Below are 23,834 nucleotides of genomic sequence, written 5' to 3' on the forward strand. Positions count from 1 at the left end.
ATAATCCATACAAAATATATTTTTTTAGCTTTTCTGCCAGACAGAAAAGGCTACTTTTATCTGACATACTTCCGACCGTCTTTGCTTTAGCCTTTTAAATAAAATCCCACAGACAACAGCGCCACAGCACAAATAAAGCCTCTTACAGAGCCCCCCCTTTCGCTGACGAGATCAGCTTTAATACCATACAGTATTTGATTTTCAGGCCCCCCCAAGAAAAGCAATGCTTCTGTTTGATTTGATGGAAGAATTGAAAAGAAATGGCATAAAACCACACTGAGCGTTTCTGCCAAAAATGGCCATTTATTGAAAGTGATTGGAGTCATTTATAATTATAATAAACAATGTTGGTATTGCGAGGTTGCTGGAACCTATTCCACCTAAAATTAAAATTAAAATTAAAATTAAAATTAAAATTAAAATTAAAATTAAAATTAAAAATAAAATTAAAATTAAAATTAAAATTAAAATTAAAATTAAAATTAAAATTAAAATTAAAATTAAAATTAAAATTAAAATTAAAATTAAAATTCATTTTCTACCACTTATCCTCATGAGGGTTGCAGGGGTGCTGGAGCCTATTCCAGCTAAAATAAAATAAAATAAAATAAAATAAAATAAAATAAAATAAAATAAAATAAAATAAAATAAAATAAAATAAAATAAAATAAAATAAAGTAAAATAAAATAAAATAAAATAAAATAAAATAGCTCATTCATTTTCTACCGCTTATCCCCACAAGAGTCGCGTGAGTGCTGGAGCCTATTCCAGCTGTCTTCAGGCGAGAGGCTGGGTTTAGTTAGAGTCCAAACTAATGACGCTAACCAAGGTTCCACTGTGTGTGCATGGTCAAAATTAAAATTTAAATTAAAATACACAAAAAAATCTGTGTTATTATTATTCATTCATTCATTCTCTACCGCTTATCCTCACAAGGGTCGTGGGGGTGTTAGAGCCTATTCCAACTAAAAAAATAAAAATAAAAATAAAAATAAAAATAAAAATAAAAATAAAAATAAAAATAAAAATAAAAATAAAAATAAAAATAAAAATAAAAATAAAAATAAAAATAAAAATAAAAATAAAAATAATTCATTTTCTACTGCTTAGCCTCACAAGGGTCGCGGGGGTGCTGGAGCCTATTCCAGCTAAAATAAAAATAAAAATAAAAATAAAAATAAAAATAAAAATAAAAATAAAAATAAAAATAAAAATAAAAATAAAAATAAAAATAAAAATAAAAATAAAAATAAAAAAAGACACAAAAAAGCTCATTCATTTTCTACCGCTTATCCTCACAAGGGTCGCGGGGCGTGCTGGAGCCTATCCCAGCTGTCTTCAGGCCCCCCAAGAAAAGCAATGCTTTTATTTGATTTGATGGAGGAATTGAAATGAAATGGCATAAAACCACAATGAGCGTTTCTGCCAAAAATGTCCATTTATTGAAAATGATTGGAGTCATTTATAATTATAATAAACAATGTTGGTATTGGCTTGAAGACAGCCGAACTGGAACAAAATTCCCAGATGACGTTTCGTCCTGTAGACGAAATAACGGTCCGGCATGTCAGCATTAAAGTGGATGATGTGAGATACGGATACGTGTTATGAACCTGCCCTGACATCCAGCAAGGTTAAAGCACCCAGGGCGTTTATAAGCCTGGCCGTGATTGGGCTGTGCATCAGTGGCTGATTGTTGGAAACAGCTGGAAAACGGACTAAATCAGGAAATGATGGGACAGAAAAAGTCAAAGGTCATATGCACAATTTCACACAGACAAATACGACATTTCTAGGATTCCTTCTTAATCAATAAAAATGTTCTTAAAGCATAGAAAACCTGTTTATAACCTCATAACTATGTTTTTTAAACATTAATAGAGCCCTGTAGACATGAAATAACACCCCTACAGTCACTTTTACACTCCAATTACCCAATATAGTAGTAGACATTCATTCATTCATTTTCTACTGCTTAGCCTCATAAGGATCGCGGGGGTGCTGGAGAAAATTAAAATTAAAATTAAAATTAAAATTAAAATTAAAATTAAAATTAAAATTAAAATTAAAATTAAAATTAAAATTAAAATTAAAATTAAAATTAAAATTAAAATTCATTTTCTACCGCTTATCCTCATGAGGGGCGCAGGGGTGCTGGTGCTAGCCTATTCCAGCTAAAATAAAATAAAATAAAATAAAATAAAATAAAATAAAATAAAATAAAATAAAATAAAATAAAATAAAATAAAATAAAATAAAATAAAATAAAATAAAATAAAATAAAATAAAATAAAATAAACAAAAAGCTCATTCATTTTCTACCGCCTTCGGGCAAGAGGCGGGGTTTTAGTTAGAGTCCAAACTAATGACGCTAACCAAGGTTCCACTGTGTGTGCATGGTTGAACTTTTGAATTTCATTCCAATTGTGCAGGCGGACTTTATCGCAGTGTCACTGTTGGGTGATACATCCCTATCACAATTGTTTACACCTAAGAGATGCCTGTTTGTGATGTCATCAGCAGTTGAGTGTAGTTTTTTGCTAACTAATACAGTTACGCCACAAGTCTCTGCTTTTCTGTTGCCAGGGCCAAAATTTTTATAAAGATGTTCATAGTCAAGAAAGTGTTTTCTGTAGGTAAAAACTATAAATGTAAAACTATGTGTTCAAGTTGTTTGCTTTTGATTTGTACGTTTTGGTTAGAGTCCAAACTAATGACGCTAACCAAGGTTCCACTGTGTGCAGGCGGACTTTATCGCAGTGTCACTGTTGGGTGATACATCCCTATCACAATTGTTTACACCTAAGAGATGCCTGTTTGTGATGTCATCAGCAGTTGAGTGTAGTTCTTTGCTAACTAATACAGTTACGCCACAAGTCTCTGCTTTTCTGTTGCCAGGGCCAAAATTTTTATAAAGATGATCATAGTCAAGAAAGTGTTTTCTGTAGGTAAAAACTATAAATATAAAACTATGTGTTCAAGTTGTTTGTTTTTGATTTGTACGTTTTGGTTAGAGTCCAAACTAATGACGCTAACCAAGGTTCCACTGTGTGCAGGCGGACTTTATCGCAGGGTCACTGTTGGGTGATACATCCCTATCACAATTGTTTACACCTAAGAGATGCCTGTTTGTGATGTCATCAGCAGTTGAGTGTAGTTCTTTGCTAACTAATACAGTTACGCCACAAGTCTCTGTTTTTCTTTTGCCAGGGCCAGAATTTTTATAAAGAAGGTCATAGTCAAGTAGGTAAAAACTCTGAATGTAAAACTATGTGTTGAAGTTGTTTGCTTTTGATTTGTACGTTTTGGTTAGAGTCCAAACTAATGACGCTAACCAAGGTTCCACTGTGTGTGCATGGTCGGACTTTTGCATTTCATTCAAATTGTGCAGACGGACTTTATCGCAGTGTCACTGTTGGGTGATACATCACTATCACAATTGTTTACACCTAAGAGATGCTAACACTTACCCTCTGTTTAGCACACGGACACATAGGTTACTGGATTTGTACCCCACGCTCCGCTACCTTTTTATAGCTCAGCTCGTGACTCTCCTTGTCTCTGCTGTAGTTAATGACTTCTGGCTAATGTCTCCATCAGCTCTATTGAGAGGAATGGATGCCAGGTAGCACCGCGGGGCCGTGGATCCCTCTGCGAAACTCCACTCCACTGCCGCCGCCAGTAATTACGTCTACCGAGGGAAGAAATTCAATCGGAATGTGACTGAATATGCAAGGGGATATTAGCTGGAGGGCTTGTACGTTGGACATTGTTATCTAGTCACATCTATTGCTATGGGGGCGGCATGGCTCGGGTTGCTGGTTCGATCCTCCGTCCTATTGAGCAATATACTAAACCCACACAAATCCAAAATATTCCACATTTATATAAAATTGTGGTTCACTAAGTCAAATTTAGCATGCCCTCTTTTAACACATTGCATACACACAGTAGATATTTTCCATTTTATTGCATTATTTATGAAGCTACTTATGTACAGTATTTATCAGTGCATATTTAATAAAAATTGTAAAAGCAGCAAAAACTGCTTCATGTCCTCCCCGGTTGATAACCACTGACATAAATTTACGATATTATTCTTATAGGTTTATGACTTTATTCTCATAAAGTATTTTTCTCATAAATTTATGATATTATTCTCAAAATTGACAACATTATTCTTGTACATTTACGACTTTTTTCTCATAAATTTACGATATTATTCTTGTAAGTTTAAGACTTTTTTCTTGTAAATATACACCTTTATTCTCACAGTGTACAACTTTTTTTTCTTATAAATGTACAATATTATTTTCAAAATTTACAACATTATTCTTGTACATTTACAACTTTTTTTCCTCATAAATTTAGGATATTATTCTTGTAATTTTACTATTTTTTTCTTGTAAATGTACAACTTTATTCTCATAAAATAAAACTTTTTCCTCAAAAATTCAAGCTATTATTCTTTTAAGTTTCAGATTTTTTTTCTTTACTCTCATAAATGTCCAACTTTTTTCTCATAAATTTACAATATTATATTTGGAAGTTTGAAACTTTTAATTTTTTAAATTTTATTCACAACATTATTCTTGTAAATGTATTATTTTTTGTCATAAGTGTATGATATTATTCTTGTAACTTTACTACTTTTTTCTTGTCAATTTTGTCAATTTTTCTTATTAAGTTTAGCCCATTTTTTTCTTGTAAATGTACAATTTTATTCTCATAATGTACTAAGGGACTTTTTTTCTCCTAAATTGAATTTTCTGACTTTTTTCTTGTACGTTTAAAACTTTACTCTCATAAATTTTCAACTTTTTTTTTCATAAATTTACACTATTAATTTGGTAATTTTCCAATTTTTTATTAAATGTATGACTTTTTTCCTCATAAATTTACAATATTATTCTTGAAGGTTTGGAACTTTTATTTGTTTTATTTTATTCACAATGTTATTCTCATAAATGTATTATTTTTTTGGCATAAACGTAGAATATTATTCTTGTAAATTTGCTACTTTTTTCTTGTAAATGTACAACTTTAATCTCTTAAATTGACAACGTTTATTCTCATAAATTTACAATATTATTCTTGTACGTTTATAATTTTTTTTCTTGTAAAATTACAACTTTATTCTCGGAAATGTGCAACAATTTTTCTCATAAATTCACGATATTATTATATTTTCTTATAGAAGTTTACCCCCTTTTTTCTTGTAAATTAACAACTTTATTCTCATAAATTTAAATGTATTTAATTTTCATTTAAAAAAATGTATGGTCCTTATGGTCACGGTTTGGTATAGACCGAATTCCACAATGACAGTTCTGCATGGCATCGGTTCTCAAACTGTGGATTGATTTTCGTACCCACGGAGTTCCCTTCCAAGTGGATTCAAAAGATGAGCCTGAAGTTGTTATTCCAGAATAAATGATAAGGAGTTACATGGTACTGTCTTTCCGCTGACAAGAAGATGATTTTATCAGCAAGGAGCCCGGGAGGGAGAACAGTCCACGGCAATGATGACGGCCCGATCACCACAGGGGGGGGGGGGGTGGGGGGGTTAGAGAATGCTGAGTATCTATTAACCACAGAGTGTTAAACTAGAATCTAATGTTGAATTGCTGCCTCAAGGTGGGAGGTAGCACTCGTGTCAGATCCTTTATATTGTTGTCAGCACTTTGGTGACATGGAGTAACGGGAAGGTTGATTGCGGTGTACGGGAGTGGAAGAGAAGAGCAATGGGGGGGCGGGGGGGGGGGGGGGGGGGGGGTTAGCCTTGTAGTGCCCCGGGGGCTTGGACAAGATCAGAATCCCTGGTGAGAAAAGGCTGGATTTGACAGATGTTGTAAATCTCTTAAATCACTTTGTGGCAAAGTCAGGGTGCTGGGGGGCAGGCTGGGACCCTTCATGGGGAAGGACTGGGGCGTCAGCAAGCAATAATAATAATAATAATAATCATAATCATAATCATCATTGTCATTTTATCTTTAATTGTATTATATTAATTAATTGTATTATTATTATTGTCATAATAATTAAAATGTTCAGGAATTAAATACATGTATATTATTATTATTATCATTATATAGGTATCAGCAATTATTTATTATATAATTATTTATAATTATTTCATACAACTATGTATTAATTGTTTTTATTTCTAATTAATTAATAATTGTTAATAATAATAATAATAATAATAATAATAATAATAATAATAATAATAATATACATGTATTTAATTCCTAAACATTTTAATTATTATAACAATAATAATAATACAACACAATTAATTAATACAATAAAATTAAAGATATTATTATTATTATTATTTATAAGTTATTAGTATTATTATAAGTTTTTATAACGTTTTTAGAATTAATTGTATTTATTATTATTGTTAAAATTAAATTAAAATATTTCAGGATTAATTACATGTATATTATTATTATTATTATTATTATTATTATTATTATTATTATTAGTAGTAGTAGTAGTAGTAGTAGTAGTAGTAGTAGTAGTAGTAGTAGTAGTAGTGGTAGTAGTAGTAGTAATTGAATTAATAATTATAATAAAACATAATTTACCTACATAATCATTCTTAAATGGGTGATGAATGATTAAAAAAACAAGAAAAAAATGCAAAAGTAGGAAAAATACAGCAAAAACATAAAGAGAAAAATCTGAAATGTTGAAATTAATAACGAATAATAATCCAAAGCTTTGTCTTGAATTATGTAAAACGTTTCCTTTTTGCAAAATATATCCAAAAAATATAAAAATATGCACAGAATCCTGTTATTACTCCGATTACTATTTTCATCTATTTTTCATGCAGTCATATTTTTTTTATTTTTGAACTTGGCATCCGCCATCTAATAATAGGAAGGGTGCATATGAATGGCAGCAGAATCGTAATAATAATAATCACGATGTTAAAAAAAAAACAAAAAATACCCAATTGCAGCCTCAGAGGTGACTGAGTGTGTTTTGGTGGCCCGTTTGGAGAATAAACCACTAATGTAATTACGTGTGTTCCCATTGCAAAAAAAATATGATAAATTCAATTCATGGCCAATTTTGTGCATGGCGACAGTGACCAATAATTATCTTTTGATGTTTTATTTTTTTATTTTTTTTTTACCAGCAAATGGTTCCCTGACTTCAATATGTGAAGATTCTCATAAATTTACGATATTATTCTTGTAGGTTTAGGACTTTTTTCTTGTAAATGTACAACTTTATTCTCATAATGTACATATTTTTTTCTCATAAATGTACGATATTATTTTCAAAATTGACAAAATTATTCTTGTACATTTACAATTTTTTCCTCATAAATTTATGATATTATTTTTGTAGGTTTAGGACTTTTTTATTGGAAATAAACAACTTTATTCTCATAATGTACAACTTTTTTCCCCTCATAAATCTAAGCTATTATTCTTTTAAGTTTCTGTTCTATATTTTTTTCTTGTACATTTAAAACTTTGCTTACATAAATTTCCAACTTTTTTCTCAAAAATTTTACGATATTAATCGGGTAATTTTCAAACATTTTCTTGCAAATTTATACTCATAAATATATGACTTTTTTCCTCATAAATTTACAATATTATTCTTGAAAGTTTGGAACCTATTATTATTATTATTAATAATAATAGTAATAATAATATTATTATTAGTAGTAATAATAATAATATTAATAATATCATCAGGGAACCATTTCTTCATCAGGAAACAATAATATCGTACATTTATGACAAGAAAATAATACATTTACCAAAATAACATTACAATTACTACTGCTACTGCTACTGCTACTACTACTACTACTACTACTCCCACTACTACTACTACTACTACTACTACTACTACCACTACTACTACTACTACTACTACTACCACTACTACTACTACTACTACTACTACTACTACTACTACTACTACTACTACTACTACTAATAATAATAATAATAATAATATACATTTATTTAATTCCAAAAGATTTTAATTATAAAAATGATAATAAATACAATTATTTATAAAACAGAATAATAATAATAATAATAATAATAATAATAATAATAATAATAATAATAATAATAATAATAATAATAATAACAAATACAATTATTTATAAAAACATAATAATAATAATAATAATAATAATAATAATATTAATAATATTAATAATAATAATATACATGTATTTAATTCCAAAAGATTTTAATTATAAAAATAATAATAAATACAATTATTTATAAAAACATTATCATTATTATTATTATTATTATTGTTATTATTATTATTATTATTAGTGGGAGTAGTAGCAGTAGCAGTTGTAATTGTAACGTTATTTTGGTAAATGTATTATTTTCTTGTCATAAATGTACGATATTATTGTTTCCTGATGAAGAAATGGTTCCCTGATGAGGGGAAATGAAACCAAAAAATGGCCGGTTGTAAAAAGAAGTCGCTTGATGTCAATTCTGGCTCTAAAATAAATAGAAGAATGATTCTTCCATCATATATTCCAGATATTTCATTTGAAAAAAAAAGAAGCAGGTTGAACGATAAGAGAAACTCCCAGTCAGGAGGTCAGGCCACAGGAACATGTGAGCAACAATCATTCAGTCTAATGTGATTTCAAATGATCTATAACCGGGAAGAAAATAGCACTCTATATGCAAGTCAAGGATCATTAGAATGTGTGGGAATGTGTGGGAATGTGTGGGAATGTGTGGGAATGTGCGTTCCTTGCCTGTCTTTCATTCCAATAAAAACAGTTATCCAACTCATGTGCCTTTGAACTACTAAACGTGGACGGTTTTGCATTTTCACATCCTTGCCGGTAACCATTTTTCCCCATTAGTGTCAAATCCAAAATCATCTTTTATCTTTTTTTTTAATTATTTATTTCCCAAGCACAAATATGATCCCGCTGGAATATGATGCACTTCGATGTACTGCACGGAGTATTTTCTTTTTATTTGATCCGTCATCTTACCTGTCATTCAACCCACTGATTGATTAGATGCAATCAAAAATGTTAAAGGTGAATAAAAAATGTGTTTATTCAATTTGTTTTTCAGTATCGGGGCCATTTTGACTGATCTAGGCATACAAAATGTTGTGTTTTCAGGCTATATAAATATGAATATGAATTATTTGTTTTTATTTATTTTAGTTTTATTTAGTTAGGTCATATAATGGTTAAATTCTTGCCACGCAGAAATATTAAAATGTTATATTATATTTCCTTGATTTTCATTGCACAGATTTTAGTTTGCAGTCAAAATTCCATATTCTAGTATCCCTAGTAATTTTACTTTATTTGTATTTCATTTAATTATTTGTTTTTATTTATTTTAGTTTTATTTAGTTAGGTCATATAATGGTTAAATTCTTGCCACGCAGAAATATTAAAATGTTATATTATATTTTCCTGATTTTCATTGCACAGATTTTAGTTTGCAGTCAAAATTCCATATTCTAGTTCCCTAGTAATTTTACTTTATTTGTATTTCATTTAATTATTTGTTTTTATTTATTTTAGTTTTATTTAGTTAGGTCATATAATGGTTAAATTCTTGCCACACAGAAATATTAAAATGTTATATTATATATGATGTTATTTTCCGAGTCACGGTTCCATTTGTTTAGTCTATTTCGTTATTTTTAGTTTTATTTAATTAGGTTGTGCAGAAATATTAAAATGTTGTGTAAAACATTGCCTGTGGTCTTATGGTTTACTCCTGTGGGGTAACAGTCACAATAACTGTATTTATCTTATTTTGATTTCACAGATTTTAGTTTGGAGTCAAAATTCCATATTCTAGTATCCCTAGTAATTATACCTTATTTGTATTTCATTTAATTATTTGTTTTTATTTATTTTAGTTTAATTTAGTCATATAGTGGTTAAATTCTTGCCACGCCATTAATTAAAGTCAAAATTCCATATTCTAGTATCCCTAGTAATTTTACTTTATTTGTATTTTATTTAATTATTTGTTTTTTTTTGGTTTTTTTAATTTATTTATTTATTTTTTTTAAATTTATTTATTTTTTAATTATTTGTTGTTATTAGTATTATTTAGTTTGGTCATATTGTGGTTACATTCTTGCCACACAGAAATATTAAAATATTATATTATATATGATGTTATTTTCTGAGTCACAATTCCATGTTTTTGTTTATTATTATTATTATTATTATTAAGTATTACCAATTATTTATTTCAATACTTTATACTCCTTCATTTCAGCAAGTATACTTCTATTCTTGCACTGGTTTTTCCAAGTCTTCAAATATGGAGAATAGAAAGGAACTTGTATGCTATAGAAGGGAACTATGGAGCGTGTTCATGACTTCATCTTTTAACTGAATGAAATTAAAGTTTATGCATAAGCTACATAAATCCAGTAGAACCATTCTCTTATACCAAGTCTATAAAGCCTTGGGAAGTTAATTCGGGTGAGCGCAGCAGACGCAGTAAGTCCCCGTCAAAGTCGAGTCAAGGAGAAATATCAGGCTTTGGTTTGTGTCACTTTATTTTACCCACTTCTGCTCCCAGAGTGTGACCCCCCCCCTCTTTGGTAGATGAAATGTGAGAAAAATGTACAGGCTATAAAATATTACCGTTACATTCTAGGCGAGCTAACTGCTAATCACCGATAGCTCATCTGTGCATCATTTCAAATACAGTAAACACAAACCTGCTATTAAAATCAAGTGACATCTGCGGGAACACCTGGAGTTCAAACGCAGCATTCAGGCTGCATCGTAAAGTATGACACTACATTAAGTCACCGATTCCGGTACACGGGAGTCCAAATTTGGCAAATGAGAAAATCTGTTCGGGATGAAATTTGGCCGGATGAGGCAGGCCTCACAGCTTGAAGACCCCGGTTCAATTCCACTCTGCATATTCTCTCCATGCATCCACTCCACATGAATAGTTTGTAGTCAAAATTCCATATTCTAGTATCCTTAGTAATTTTACTTTATTTGTATTTTATTTAATTAGTTGTTTTTCTTTATTTTAGTTTTATTTAGTTAGGTCATAAAGTAAATTATATATGATGTTATTTTCTGAGTCACAGTTCCTTGTATTTGTTTAGTCTGTTGTTACCGACTCCGGTACAAGGGAGTCCAAATTGGGCAAATGAGAAAATCTGTTCGGGATGAAATTTGGGCGGATGAGGCAGGCCTCACAGCTTGGAGACCCGGGTTCAATTCCACCCTGCATATTCTCTCCATGCATCCACTCCACATGAATAGTTTGTCGTCAAAATTCCATATTCTAGTATCCCTAGTAATTTTACTTTATTTGTATTTTATTTAATTAGTTGTTTTTCTTTATTTTAGTTTTATTTAGTTAGGTCATAAAGTAAATTATATATGATGTTATTTTCTGAGTCACAGTTCCTTCTATTTGTTTAGTCTGTTGTTACCGACTCTGGTACATGGGAGTCCAAATTGGGCAAATGAGAAAATCTGTTCGGGATGAAATTTGGGCGGATGAGGCAGGCCTCACAGCTTGGAGACCCGAGTTCAATTCCACTCTGTGTAGAGTTTGCATGTTCTCCCCGTGCATTCACTGCATTGCATGTTTTTTATTATCATCTCAAATGTGAGTACACCCTTCATATTTCAAAGACAGTATAGCTGTAGTATGTAGAATAATGGAATGATGGAAGGATGGAACCAGCAACCATACGTATGAATTAATAGTTTGCAGTCAAAATTCCATATTCTAGTATCCCTAGTAATTTTACTTTATTTGTATTTAATTTAATTGGTTGTTTTTCTTTATTTTAGTTTTATTTAGTTAAGTCATAAAGTGGTTAAATTCTTGCCGCACAGAAATATTAAAATGTTGGGCAAATTGGGCAAATGAGAAAATCTGTTTGGGATGAAATTTGGGCGGATGAGGCTTTCGGGTTCAATTCTACTCTGTGTAGAGTTTGCATGTTTTAGGAATTGTAAATAAATGTGACTTTGCCAGCAAGTAAACAGAATTGTAATGTAATTACATATACGTCCATATTTGGAATTCCCCCCTTTGTGACATCACAAAGGGGCAGTTTAACCACACCTTCTGAAACTGAGCGTTTCGCGTCATCCCAAAATTTTTTCAGGGCTCAAATGTCTTCTCCTATGACAGTGACAGTGATAAGTAAGCATTGTAGTTGTTTTATTATTATTATTATGCATCATAGGAATGGAATTCTAGCGTAACTGTACCAATAAAATCACTGTAAAAGTACTGCGCATCTTTCTGTCCTTTCAGTTTGACCCCCTTAGCAGCCCAAAGCCCCTGACATTTATATTATTAAAGATAGTAGACGGTGAGTGCGAAATGACTGTGCTCTCCGAGCCCCCCCCGGTGAATAAAAGTGTTATTGCCCATCATATAAAGTGTATGCATATATATAATAGGATGCTCTTTCACCTGCAGTGTAATTGAAAAAGGTCTCCATCTTCTCTGGTCACTTCCCCATTAGCCTCAAACCGGAATGAGCCATCAGGCCCCCCACCCCCCTCTCCCACCCCCATCCCAGCAATCACAGCCAACAAACAAATTACTTTTCATCTCTTCAAATATTCCCAACAATAAAATGACGTCGTGGATATGATGAGGCATGAGATATTGACAGGGAAAGAGTGAGGTGAGTTTGGGCCGGCGGTTGAAATAATGAGGGTGTAAGGTGAGTGAATATTTTGGGGTGGCATATATGAATATGGAGGAATCCGCTTCCAAATTCCTTCCTTGCAAATACCTGCATATGTACGATTCTTTATGAATAATATTTGCAAGGGATTTTGATTTCACAGATTTTAGTTTGCAGTCAAAATTCCATATTCTAGTATCCCTAGTAATTTTACTTTATTTGTATTTCATTTAATTATTAGTTTTTTTTTATTTTAGTTTTATTTAGTTCGGTCATATAGTGGTTAAATTCTTGCAACACAGAAATAATAAAATGTTATATTAAAAATGATTGTTGATTGATGATGTTATTTTCCGAGTCACAGTTCCATGTATTTGTTTAGTCTATTTCTTTATTTTTAGTTTTATTTAATTAGGTTGTGCATAAATATTAAAATGCTATGTAAAACATTGCATGTGGTCTTGTGGTTTATTAAAATATATTAAAATGTTATATTATATCTTTGATGTTACTTTCTGATTCACAGTTCCATTTATTTGTTTAGTTTATTTCTTTATTTTTAGTTTTATTTAATTTGGTTGTGCAGAAATATTAAAATGTTATGTAAAACATTGCCCGTGATTTTGTGGTTTATTAAAAATATATTAAAATGTTATATTATATATGTTGTTACTTTTCGAGTCACAGTTCCAAGTATTTGTTTAGTTTATTGTCTATTTCTTTATTTTTAGTTTTATTTAATTAGGTTGTGCAGAAATATTAAAGTGTTATGTAAAACATTGCCTGTGGTCTTATGGTTTATTAAAATATATTAAAATGTTATATTATATATGACGTTACATTCCGAGTCACAGTTCCATGTATTTGTTTAGTCTATTTCTTTATTTTTAGTTTTATTTAATTAAGTTGTGCAGAAATATTAAAATGTTATGTAAAACGTTGCCTGTGGTCTTATGGTTTATTAAAATATATTAAAATGTTATATTATATATGATGTTATTTTCTGAGTCACAGTTCCATGTATTTGTTTAGTCTATTTCTTTTTTTTTAGTTTTATTTAATTTAAAAAAATTGGTTGAAGTTAGCTTGTGGTTAGCAAGTGGTTAGCTTGGATTAGTGCTTGTCTGGCAGTCATACTGTGTCATTCAGACTCCTCGTGGGGTAAAAGTCACAATTATTTCCTGTTTTTCTCTTCAACTTGTAGAAATGTTCTGGTGGTGTCACTGCAGTACCAAAAGTGGTAACACTAGTACATGCACGTTATCTATTATTCATGCAGTGGGTGAAAAAAATGGTTTGCATACGAGACAATTGGCAGAACGATTGCAGGAGAGATAGTAGGTGTGTGTGTCGGTCGGTTGGTTGGTAAAGCAAGAAGAGGGTTTTTTTTCGATTTTTTTCGTAGCACAAGGGCAAGCGGGCAGACGTCCATATGTGCAGATAGCCGCAAGGAAGCCAATCATTGTGGATTAGGAAGCATCCTGACCTGCAGACTTGAGGTAAAATTGTGGTCTAACACACACTCGACAAGTGGGAAGACAATCTAGTCAAGATTTGTGACTATAAATCCATATTACGCAAAAAAAAAAGAATAGCAAAACTATGTCCTCGCTAAGTGCCCGAAAAAGCCGGGAAGGAAGTTTGAAAGAAGAAAATGAAGCAAACGACAGTACAAGCTGGGTTATAGCAGCCACATATTATTACTGTTAAATAAAAGCAAAAAAATGCATTGCATCGCATGTCAATTAGATAATTATCATTTTCCATGATATAAGATATGCTGTTAATAAATGGAAAAATAATAATAATAAAAATAATAAAAAAGAAAAAAAAATAAAACATAAAAAAGAAAAAATTAAAAAAATTAAAAAAATTAAAAAAATTAAAAAATTAAAACATTTTAAAAATTAAAAATTAAAAATTAAAAATTAAAAATTAAAAATTAAAAATTAAAAATTAAAAATTAAAAATTAATAAATACATAAATTGAATACTTCCAGTACAAGCAGAGTTATAGCAGCCACATATTATTACTGTTAAATAAAAGCACAGTGAATATTATCATGGCTAATGCATTGCATCATTTTGCTCAGTTTAGTAGCTGAAAAAAAATCATAATTCCATATGTAACTAACGGCAAATGCTATCAATATGTGAAGGGACTGTGCATTATTATTATGGATTCATATTTGCACTGCTACGAACACAGTCGTCCCTCGTTTCCAATTAATTTCCGTGATATAAGATATACTATTAATAAATGGGAAAAATAATAAAAATAATAAAATAATAAAATAATAAAATAATAAAATAATAAAATAATAAAATAATAAAATAATAAAATAATAAAATAATAAAATAAATAAATAGAATACAGATTTATGACTTTTAAAATAACTTTTTTTTACAATATTAGAGCCCTGTAGACGTGAAATAACACCCCTACAATCGCCGTTACATTCCTATTATTCATTGTTTAGACTGGATTTTATAACTATTATGCTAACCAGCCTGTGAGCTAAGCTGTTAGCCTTGAATTGAAAAAAATGTGCCCATCATCCATATGTTTTTTTCTTTCCTATGCATTCTAAAGATATACAAACAGATAAAAAAAGTGGCGACTCATCTATTCTTGCTATTAGACACTTTCAAAAATATTTTATCTTTTCATATCTATGCCGTAATCATGTAGCAGTAATCAAATAATTGCATTGACATTGATTCTTAGCAAAATCACTCCTTAATGGTGATTGCAATCAACCATCTAATGCCGTTTTGATTAGCCAGTCCTTAATAGCGTGGCCACACCTGCTCGGACACGTGTCACCACCCTGCCTCTTCATTAGAGTGAGAACATTCCATCAGCGATGAGATGCCCCGGTAATCACGGTGACCCGCTAACGCATTCCCCAAACATTTCATCAGTCAGTAGAGCATGCGCTTGAAATCATTAAAAGCGGCCCTCATTAATTACAAGGCGATGGGATTGTCTGGGTTTGGGGTCGCCTTGGCACTTGAGATGATGAAGGTTCTTACTAATGTGACTAGCCATTAGCTAAAAAAAATAATAAAAAACACACAATGTAATTTCACCTCATAGCAAGAGAAGCTGATAAATGAAGGTGATGTGAGCGAGGATTTTGGCGCTAAGAGGAAACAAGAGTAGAAAAGAAAAACCTTAATGAACCCATCAAGCACTGTTGCAGACGTTAATGTTCTTTACAGGTGTCTGGCTGAAGCAGTGTTCCGTTGAATCACAGACTAATAATGCAATCAGTGTTTTCAATTCCAGAGCCTGTGTTACTAGGAAACTGTACAAAATGACACGGCATGCACTTTAACACGCGCGTTAGTCAAGTTCCAAAACTATTGCGTGAATTTAAGACTGTATTGGACTGAACTTTGTGGCAACTCTTATTGTGCTGTGTGAGTGTGTGTATGGCAATATTTGTAGTGTTTTTCCATTAGTTTTATTGTGTTGCACAACCCTGATTGTGCTATGTGAGTGTGTGGCAATACTTTTTAACATTTTCCCCCAAGTAATCATTGCTGAATTTAGTCATTAGTCCTATCGTGTTGCACAACCCCGATTGTGCTATGTGAGTGTGTGTACAGCAATATTTGCAGTGTTTTTTCATTAGTCCTATAGTGTTGCACAACACTGATTGTGCTATGTGAGTGTGTGTGTCAATACTTTTTAACATTTTTCCCCAAGTAATCATTGCTGAATTTAGTCATTAGTCCTATCGTGTTGCACAACCCTTTGTTTGTTATGTGTTATTATGTTATTGTGCTGTGTGAGTGTGTGTACGGCAATATTTGCAGTGTTTTTCCATTAGTCCTATAGTGTTACACAACCCTGATTGTGCTGTGTGAGTGTGTGTACAGCAATATTTGCAGTGTTTTTCATTAGTCCTATAGTGTTGCACAACACTGATTGTGCTATGTGAGTGTGTGTGTCAATACTTAACATTTTTCCCCAAGTAATCATTGCTGAATTTAGTCATTAGTCCTATCGTGTTGCACAACCCCGATTGTGCTATGTGAGTGTGTGTACAGCAATATTTGCAGTGTTTTTTCATTAGTCCTATAGTGTTGCACAACACTGATTGTGCTATGTGAGTGTGTGTGTCAATACTTTTTAACATTTTTCCCCAAGTAATCATTGCTGAATTTAGTCATTAGTCCTATCGTGTTGCACAACCCTTTGTTTGTTATGTGTTATTATGTTATTGTGCTGTGTGAATGTGTGTACGGCAATATTTGCAGTGTTTTTCCATTAGTCCTATAGTGTTACACAACCCTGATTGTGCTGTGTGAGTGTGTGTACAGCAATATTTGCAGTGTTTTTCATTAGTCCTATAGTGTTGCACAACACTGATTGTGCTATGTGAGTGTGTGTGTCAATACTTTTTAACATTTTTCCCCAAGTAATCATTGCTGAATTTAGTCATTAGTCCTATCGTGTTGCACAACCCTGATTGTGCTATGTGAGTGTGTGTACAGCAATATTTGCAGTGTTTTTTCATTAGTCCTATAGTGTTGCACAACACTGATTGTGCTATGTGAGTGTGTGTATGGCAATATTTGCAGTGTTTTTCCATTAGTCCTATTGTGTTGCACAACTCTGATTGTGCTATGTGAGTGTGTGTGTGAATACTTTTTACCATTTAACATTTTTCCCATGTAATCATTGCTGAATTTAGTCATTAGTCCTATCGTGTTGCACAACCCTGATTGTGTTATGTGTGTTTGTTATGTGTTATTGTGTTATTGTGCTGTGTGAGTGTGTGTATGGCAATATTTGCAGTGTTTTTTCATCAGTCCTATAGTGTTGCACAACCCTGATTGTGCTGTGTGAGTGTGTGTGTACGGCAATATTTGCAGTGTTTTTTCATCAGTCCTATAGTGTTGCACAACCCTGATTGTGCTATGTGAGTGTGTGTACGGAAATATTTGCAGTGTTTTTTCATTCGTCCTATAGTATTGCACAACCCTGATTGTGCTATGTGAGTGTGTGTCAATACTTTTTAACATTTTTCCCAAGTAATCATTGCTGAATTTAGTCATTAGTCCTATCGTGTTGCACAACCCTCTGTATGTGTTATTGTGTTATTGTGCTGTGTGAGTGTGTGTACGGCAATATTTGCAGTGTGTTCCATTAGTTCTATCGTGTTGCACAACCCTGATTGTGCTATGTGAGTGTGTGTATCAATACTTTTTAACATTTTTCCCAAGTAATTGCATGAATCTAAGACTGTATTTTTTTGTCTTATTTTCAGGTTTTACAGATTCATACAAGCAGATAGTCGGAGCTTTTCTTCCTGTCACTCACATCACCTGGAGGAGTGAAGCCGCAACGCAAAGACCCGCTTGCAAATAGACTCTGGAGACATTACAAAGTTTGTCTCACCGGAGAGAGAAAATGTGTCTGATTTCTATCGGCGGTATTGGTTGTCGCTCTGCCTGGACGACAGCAACCCCCCCCCCCCTCCAACACCACCACTACCACCCTGCTCACTCTCATGTGTTCCTTGAGGCTCATTCAGTTGAGGCCACCGAATGTTTCGTAAACCAATTATGCAGTGACATTATTAAAAGGCCAGCCTTGCTGGTAAGCCAAGATTGCGTCTCTGTTTTGTTTGTTCCCAGAGAAAAGAAACTTGTTTTTGAAGAAAGCTCCGAGAGAGGCTTTGGATTTAAAAAGTTGTGATACAGTATTAATACATTTATTTACTTATAGTTGTTGCGGTACAATTTTTTCTAGTTTATTTAGCTTTATTTTCATTTCAACTGCAAGGGATTAATTTGTATATTTTATAATTTTTATTAATTTTATTAATTTTTATGAATTAAAGATAGCACTATGTCCCAAAAGGGCAAAAAGCAGTTCTACAGTGTCCCTACATAATGCCATATTAATGCCATATATGTATTTGCATTTAGACATGAGTAAAATGTTAAAATGTTAGCATGCTAACAGTTATCATGCTAGCGTCTGGCAAGATAGCACTTGGTACCGAATGTCCAAAGGCAGTTGTACCGTGTCCCTACATAATGCCATGTATATATTTCCATTCAGACATGAATAAAATAGCTAACAGTTAGCATGCTAGCACCTAGCAAGATAACACTCAGTCCCAAAAGTGCAAAAAGCAGTTCTACGGGGTCCCTACATAATGCCATATACTTATTTGCATTTAAACATGAGTAAAGTGTTAAAATGTTGGCATGCTAGCTGTTAGCATGCTAGCACCTGGCAAGATCGCACTTGGTACCGAATGTCCAAAGGCAGTTGTACCGTGTACGGTGTGCCCACAAAATGCCATGTATTAATTTCCATTTAGACATGAGTAAAATAGCTAACAGTTAGTATGCTAGCACCTAGCAAGATAGCACTCGGTCCCAAAAGTGCGAAAAGCAGTTCTACAGTGTCCCTCTATAATGCCATATATGTATTTGCATTTAGACATGAGTAAAATGTTAAAATGTTAACATGCTAACAGTTAGCATGCTAGCACCTGGCAAGATAGCACTTGGTACCGAATGTCCAAAGGCAGTTTTACCGTGTCCCTACATAATGCCATGTATATAGTTCCTTTCAGACATGAATAAAATAGCTAACAGTTAGCATGCTAGCACTTAGCAAGATAGCACAAGGTCCCAAAAGTGCAAAAAACAGTTCTACAGTGTCCCTACATAATGCCATATATGTATTTATTTGCATTTAGACATGAGTAAAATGTTAGCATGCTAACCGTTAGCATGCTAGCACCTATCAAGATAACACTAGGTCCCGAAAGCGCAAAAAGACGTTCTACGGGGTCCCTACATAATGCCATATACATATGTATTTGCATTTAGACATTAATAAAATGTTAGCATGCTAACAGTTATCATGCTAGCACCTGGCAAGATAGCACTTGGCACCGAAAGTGCAAAAAGCAGTTCTATGGGGTCCCTACATAATGCCATATACGTATGTGTTTGCATTTAGACATGAGTAAAATGTTAGCATACTAACAGTTAGCATGTTAGCACCTAGCAAGATAACACTAGGTCCCAAAAGTGCAAAAAGCAGTTCTACAGTGTCCCTACATAATGCCATATATGTATATATTTGCATTTAGACATGAGTAAAATGTTATCATGCTAACAGTTAGCATGCTAGCACTTAGCAAGATAACACTAGGTCCCGAAAGCGCAAAAAGACGTTCTACGAGGTCCCTACATAATGCCATATACATATGTATTTGCATTTAGATATTAATAAAATGTTAGCATGCTAACAGTTATCATGCTAGCACCTGGCAAGATAGCACTTGGCACCGAAAGTGCAAAAAGCAGTTCTATGGGGTCCCTACATAATGCCATATACGTATGTGTTTGCATTTAGACATGAGTAAAATGTTAGCATACTAACAGTTAGCATGCTAGCACCTAGCAAGATAACACTAGGTCCCAAAAGTGCAAAAAGCAGTTCTACAGTGTCCCTACATAATGCCATATATGTATATATTTGCATTTAGACATGAGTAAAATGTTAGCATGCTAACAGTTAGCATGCTAGCACTTAGCAAGATAGCACAAGGTCCCAAAAGTGCACAAGCAGTTCTACAGTGTCCCTACATAATCCCATATAAGTATGTATTTGCATTTAGACATGAGTAAAATGCTAACAGTTAGCATGCTAGCACCTAGCAAGCACTATAGCCATATATGTATTTGCATTGAAACATGAGTAAAATAGCAAGTACATGCATGAAACCATTTTAAAATCTGGATTTCTAACAGTATTTTGGGACAAATATCATATCTGCATCATATTTGATCTTGGTGTTGCGTAACTTCAAGTTTGTGCCACTTTGATGCTGTGAATTCCCTGTTTTGATCCAAGAAAGGGAATTCTGACCTGTTTGATTAAACACACGGGTGCATGATGGTAGAATATGCATGCCAAGAAACATTTCCCTGGGAGGTTTTTTGGATTATTCAAAAAGAAAAAAAAATGTGAAACATCAAAACCATAACAAAACTTTACAGTGGCATCACAGACGGGATCAAGACCAAAGAAACTTCCTCACGTTGATTAGCATACTGAGCAGTGATTTGTACAACACACGTCATGATTTGTATTGCGATGCGTGGAAAACAAGCAGTTTTACACAAGTGCAAATGTACCCCTCCACCCCACAACCACACCGCCAAGTTCTTGCTCTATTTTCAGTACATGCAAATCGTCCCTGCAACGATTGACACCAAAGGTCGTTAATTAGCATAAGGTAATTCCACACGGTTTCTCTTGGGAGTCGATTGAACTGTAGCAGCGTCCTATTGTCTTCCTGGAACGGCGCAAAGAACTAAAGAGGATGTGTCACAGGTGAGGCAGTGGCAAATAACGATAACATGAAATAAATATTAATATTTTTCCATTGAACTTTGTGGCAACTCTTATTGTGCTGTGTGAGTGTGTGTACGGCAATATTTGCAGTGTTTTTTCATTAGTCCTTTTGTGTTGCACTACCCTGATTGTGCTGTGTGAGTGTGTGTACAACAATATTTACAGTGTATTTTCATTAGTCCTTTCGTGTTGCACAACCCTGATTGTGCTATGTGAGTGTGTGTACAACAATATTTGCAGTGTTTTTTCATTAGTCCTTTCGTGTTGCACTACCCTGAGTGTGCTATGTGAGTGTGTGTACAACAATATTTGCAGTGTATTTCCATTAGTCCTTTCGTGTTGCACTACCCTGATTGTGCTATGTGAGTGTGTGTCAATACTGTCAATACTAGTGTCAACATTTGCCCAATGATTCTAATACTTTTTACCATTTTTCTAACGTCATCATTGCTGAATTCGGACAAAAACACAAACATTTAAGGAAAAACCAAAGTGCACCCTGATTTTGCTGTGTGAGTGTGTGTACCAGGAGAAGACCTTTTTGATAAACACACACCATTTGAGACACATGTAATAACACGGACTATTAAATACTGAATATTATATATATGCATTTTCTGAGACTTTTCTTTGAACAAAAAATTGTTTGTTCACACACTCACATAGCACAATCAGTCAAAAAAGCTACCACAGGGAGATAATGTTTTGTTGCAGTGGAAGTCCTGCTTTTCAGAGTAGCTCAACGCGATACGAATGATGCAAAAATGATGCCTAATATTTACAGTCTGATAGTTCCGCTGAACAAATTTTTTTTTATTCACACACTCACATAGCACAATCAGTCAAAAAAGCTACTACAGGAAGATAATGTTTTGTTGCAGTGGAAGTCCTGCTTTTCAGAGTAGCTCAACGTGATACAAATTATGCAAAAATGATGCCTAATATTTACAGTCTGATAGTTCTGCTGATCAAAAAAATGTTTATTCACACACTCACATAGCACAATCATTCAAAAAAGCTAACACAGAGGAGATAATGTTTTATTGCAGTGGAAGTCCTGCTTTTCAGAGTAGCTCAACGCGATACGAATAATGCAAAAATTATGCCTAATATTTACAGTCAGATAGCTTCTCAACTTTTATTGTGCTATGTGATTTTGTGTTTGTTCCATTATCTGAGTCTGTTTATCAATGATGCCTACTCGCAACATACAAACACTCACATAGCACAATCACAGCGGTCAAGTTTTTGACTGAAAATGCACTGAGCTGAGTGGGGGTGAGTGTTATGGGCACTCACATAGCACAATCAGAGTTTAGAAGTGTAATATGGTGTAATAATAATATCTAACAATGCTTTATCCAAGTATTGGTCTCCATAATCAGAAAACACACCAACAATGTCCATGTAGTGATTCATCACTCCGCTAATCAACTTTTTTGGGGTTTGCTGTCAAGATGACTGATGGCTAGAAATTACCATGCATGATGTATTGACAAACGCATTTGTGCTCGTCCCTAATAAAAAAAGAGCACTGAAAAACAAAAAAATACTGGCACATCAGAGGGCTGAAGATATGCCAAAGTCACTGGAAAAAATATCTGACATAATAAATCAACACTTGAATTAATTATGCTGATGATTTGAAATGTCTACTTCCTGTTTTAGGCTGAGATTCCTGTCCACTTTTATACTTAAATATTTTGAGTGCAGTTATGTGTCTACTTTGTGTTTTGATTTCACCTTTCCAACATATCTCATGAATTCCTACTTTTCTGTTTTATTTTGAAAATTTCCTTTTGTGTGTGTGAGTCTTTGCTTTACTTCCTGCTTACTTTGTCCCTCCAAAAATGTGGCTCATTAGCGGTCAGATGAATATAGGTGAAATTTATCAAAGGATATTAACAATTAAAATCCTACTGTTAAAATAAATTAGCCTAAAATAGCAAAACGACACCAGAAACCAACACATTTGTTCCTTGTGACAAAAATCCATGTAATTTTTGACCCCACATTTATTTTATTATAAAACTACAACAATCCTTTTAAGAGTTCTGTTTAAACAACTAGCTTTCTTTTTTTGAATTTTTATATTTGTCCACCAGATGGTGCTGTTCTTTTCCCATTTAAAGCATGCAGCAATAATTAGCTTATTGAAAAAAATGTGTGGAAATTATTGCCGCTGTCAATCATTGACCCAAATTTAAACAATAAAGACGTATAGATTTAAATAAAAAATATATTTTTAAATTAGATAAAAATATTATTTAAATAAATAAAAAATTTACAATATTTAAATAAATATAAATTTAAATTAAAAAAACAATATAATTATTTAATTATCCACTATATCAAACATGTGTGTTTAGAGATTGAAAAAAAATATTTGAGTAAAATATTCATATTATTTTTGGGGATTTTTACATTTGTCCACCAGATGGTGCTGTTTTTTCCCCATTTAAAGCATGCAGTAATAATTAGCTTGATAGAAAAAATTTATGGAAATTATTGCCGCTGCAAATCATTGATCCATGAGGGTGAAATTGAAAAAATAAAAACATATAAATTAAAATAAAAAAAAATATTTTTAAATTACATAAAATATGATTGAAATAAATAAAATGTTAGAAATATTAATTTAAATATTATATTATAATTAATTTAAAAAAGTAAAAAAAATAAGAAAAAAAAAAAAAAAACTTAAACTATATTAGGAACGCAGGAAGTGAACAAAAATGAAAAAAT

Source organism: Doryrhamphus excisus, linkage group LG5, assembly GCF_037039965.1.
Source record: "Doryrhamphus excisus strain RoL-2023G ecotype Guam linkage group LG5, RoL_Dexc_Guam_v1.1, whole genome shotgun sequence".
In the NCBI taxonomy this organism is placed as follows: domain Eukaryota; kingdom Metazoa; phylum Chordata; class Actinopteri; order Syngnathiformes; family Syngnathidae; genus Doryrhamphus; species Doryrhamphus excisus.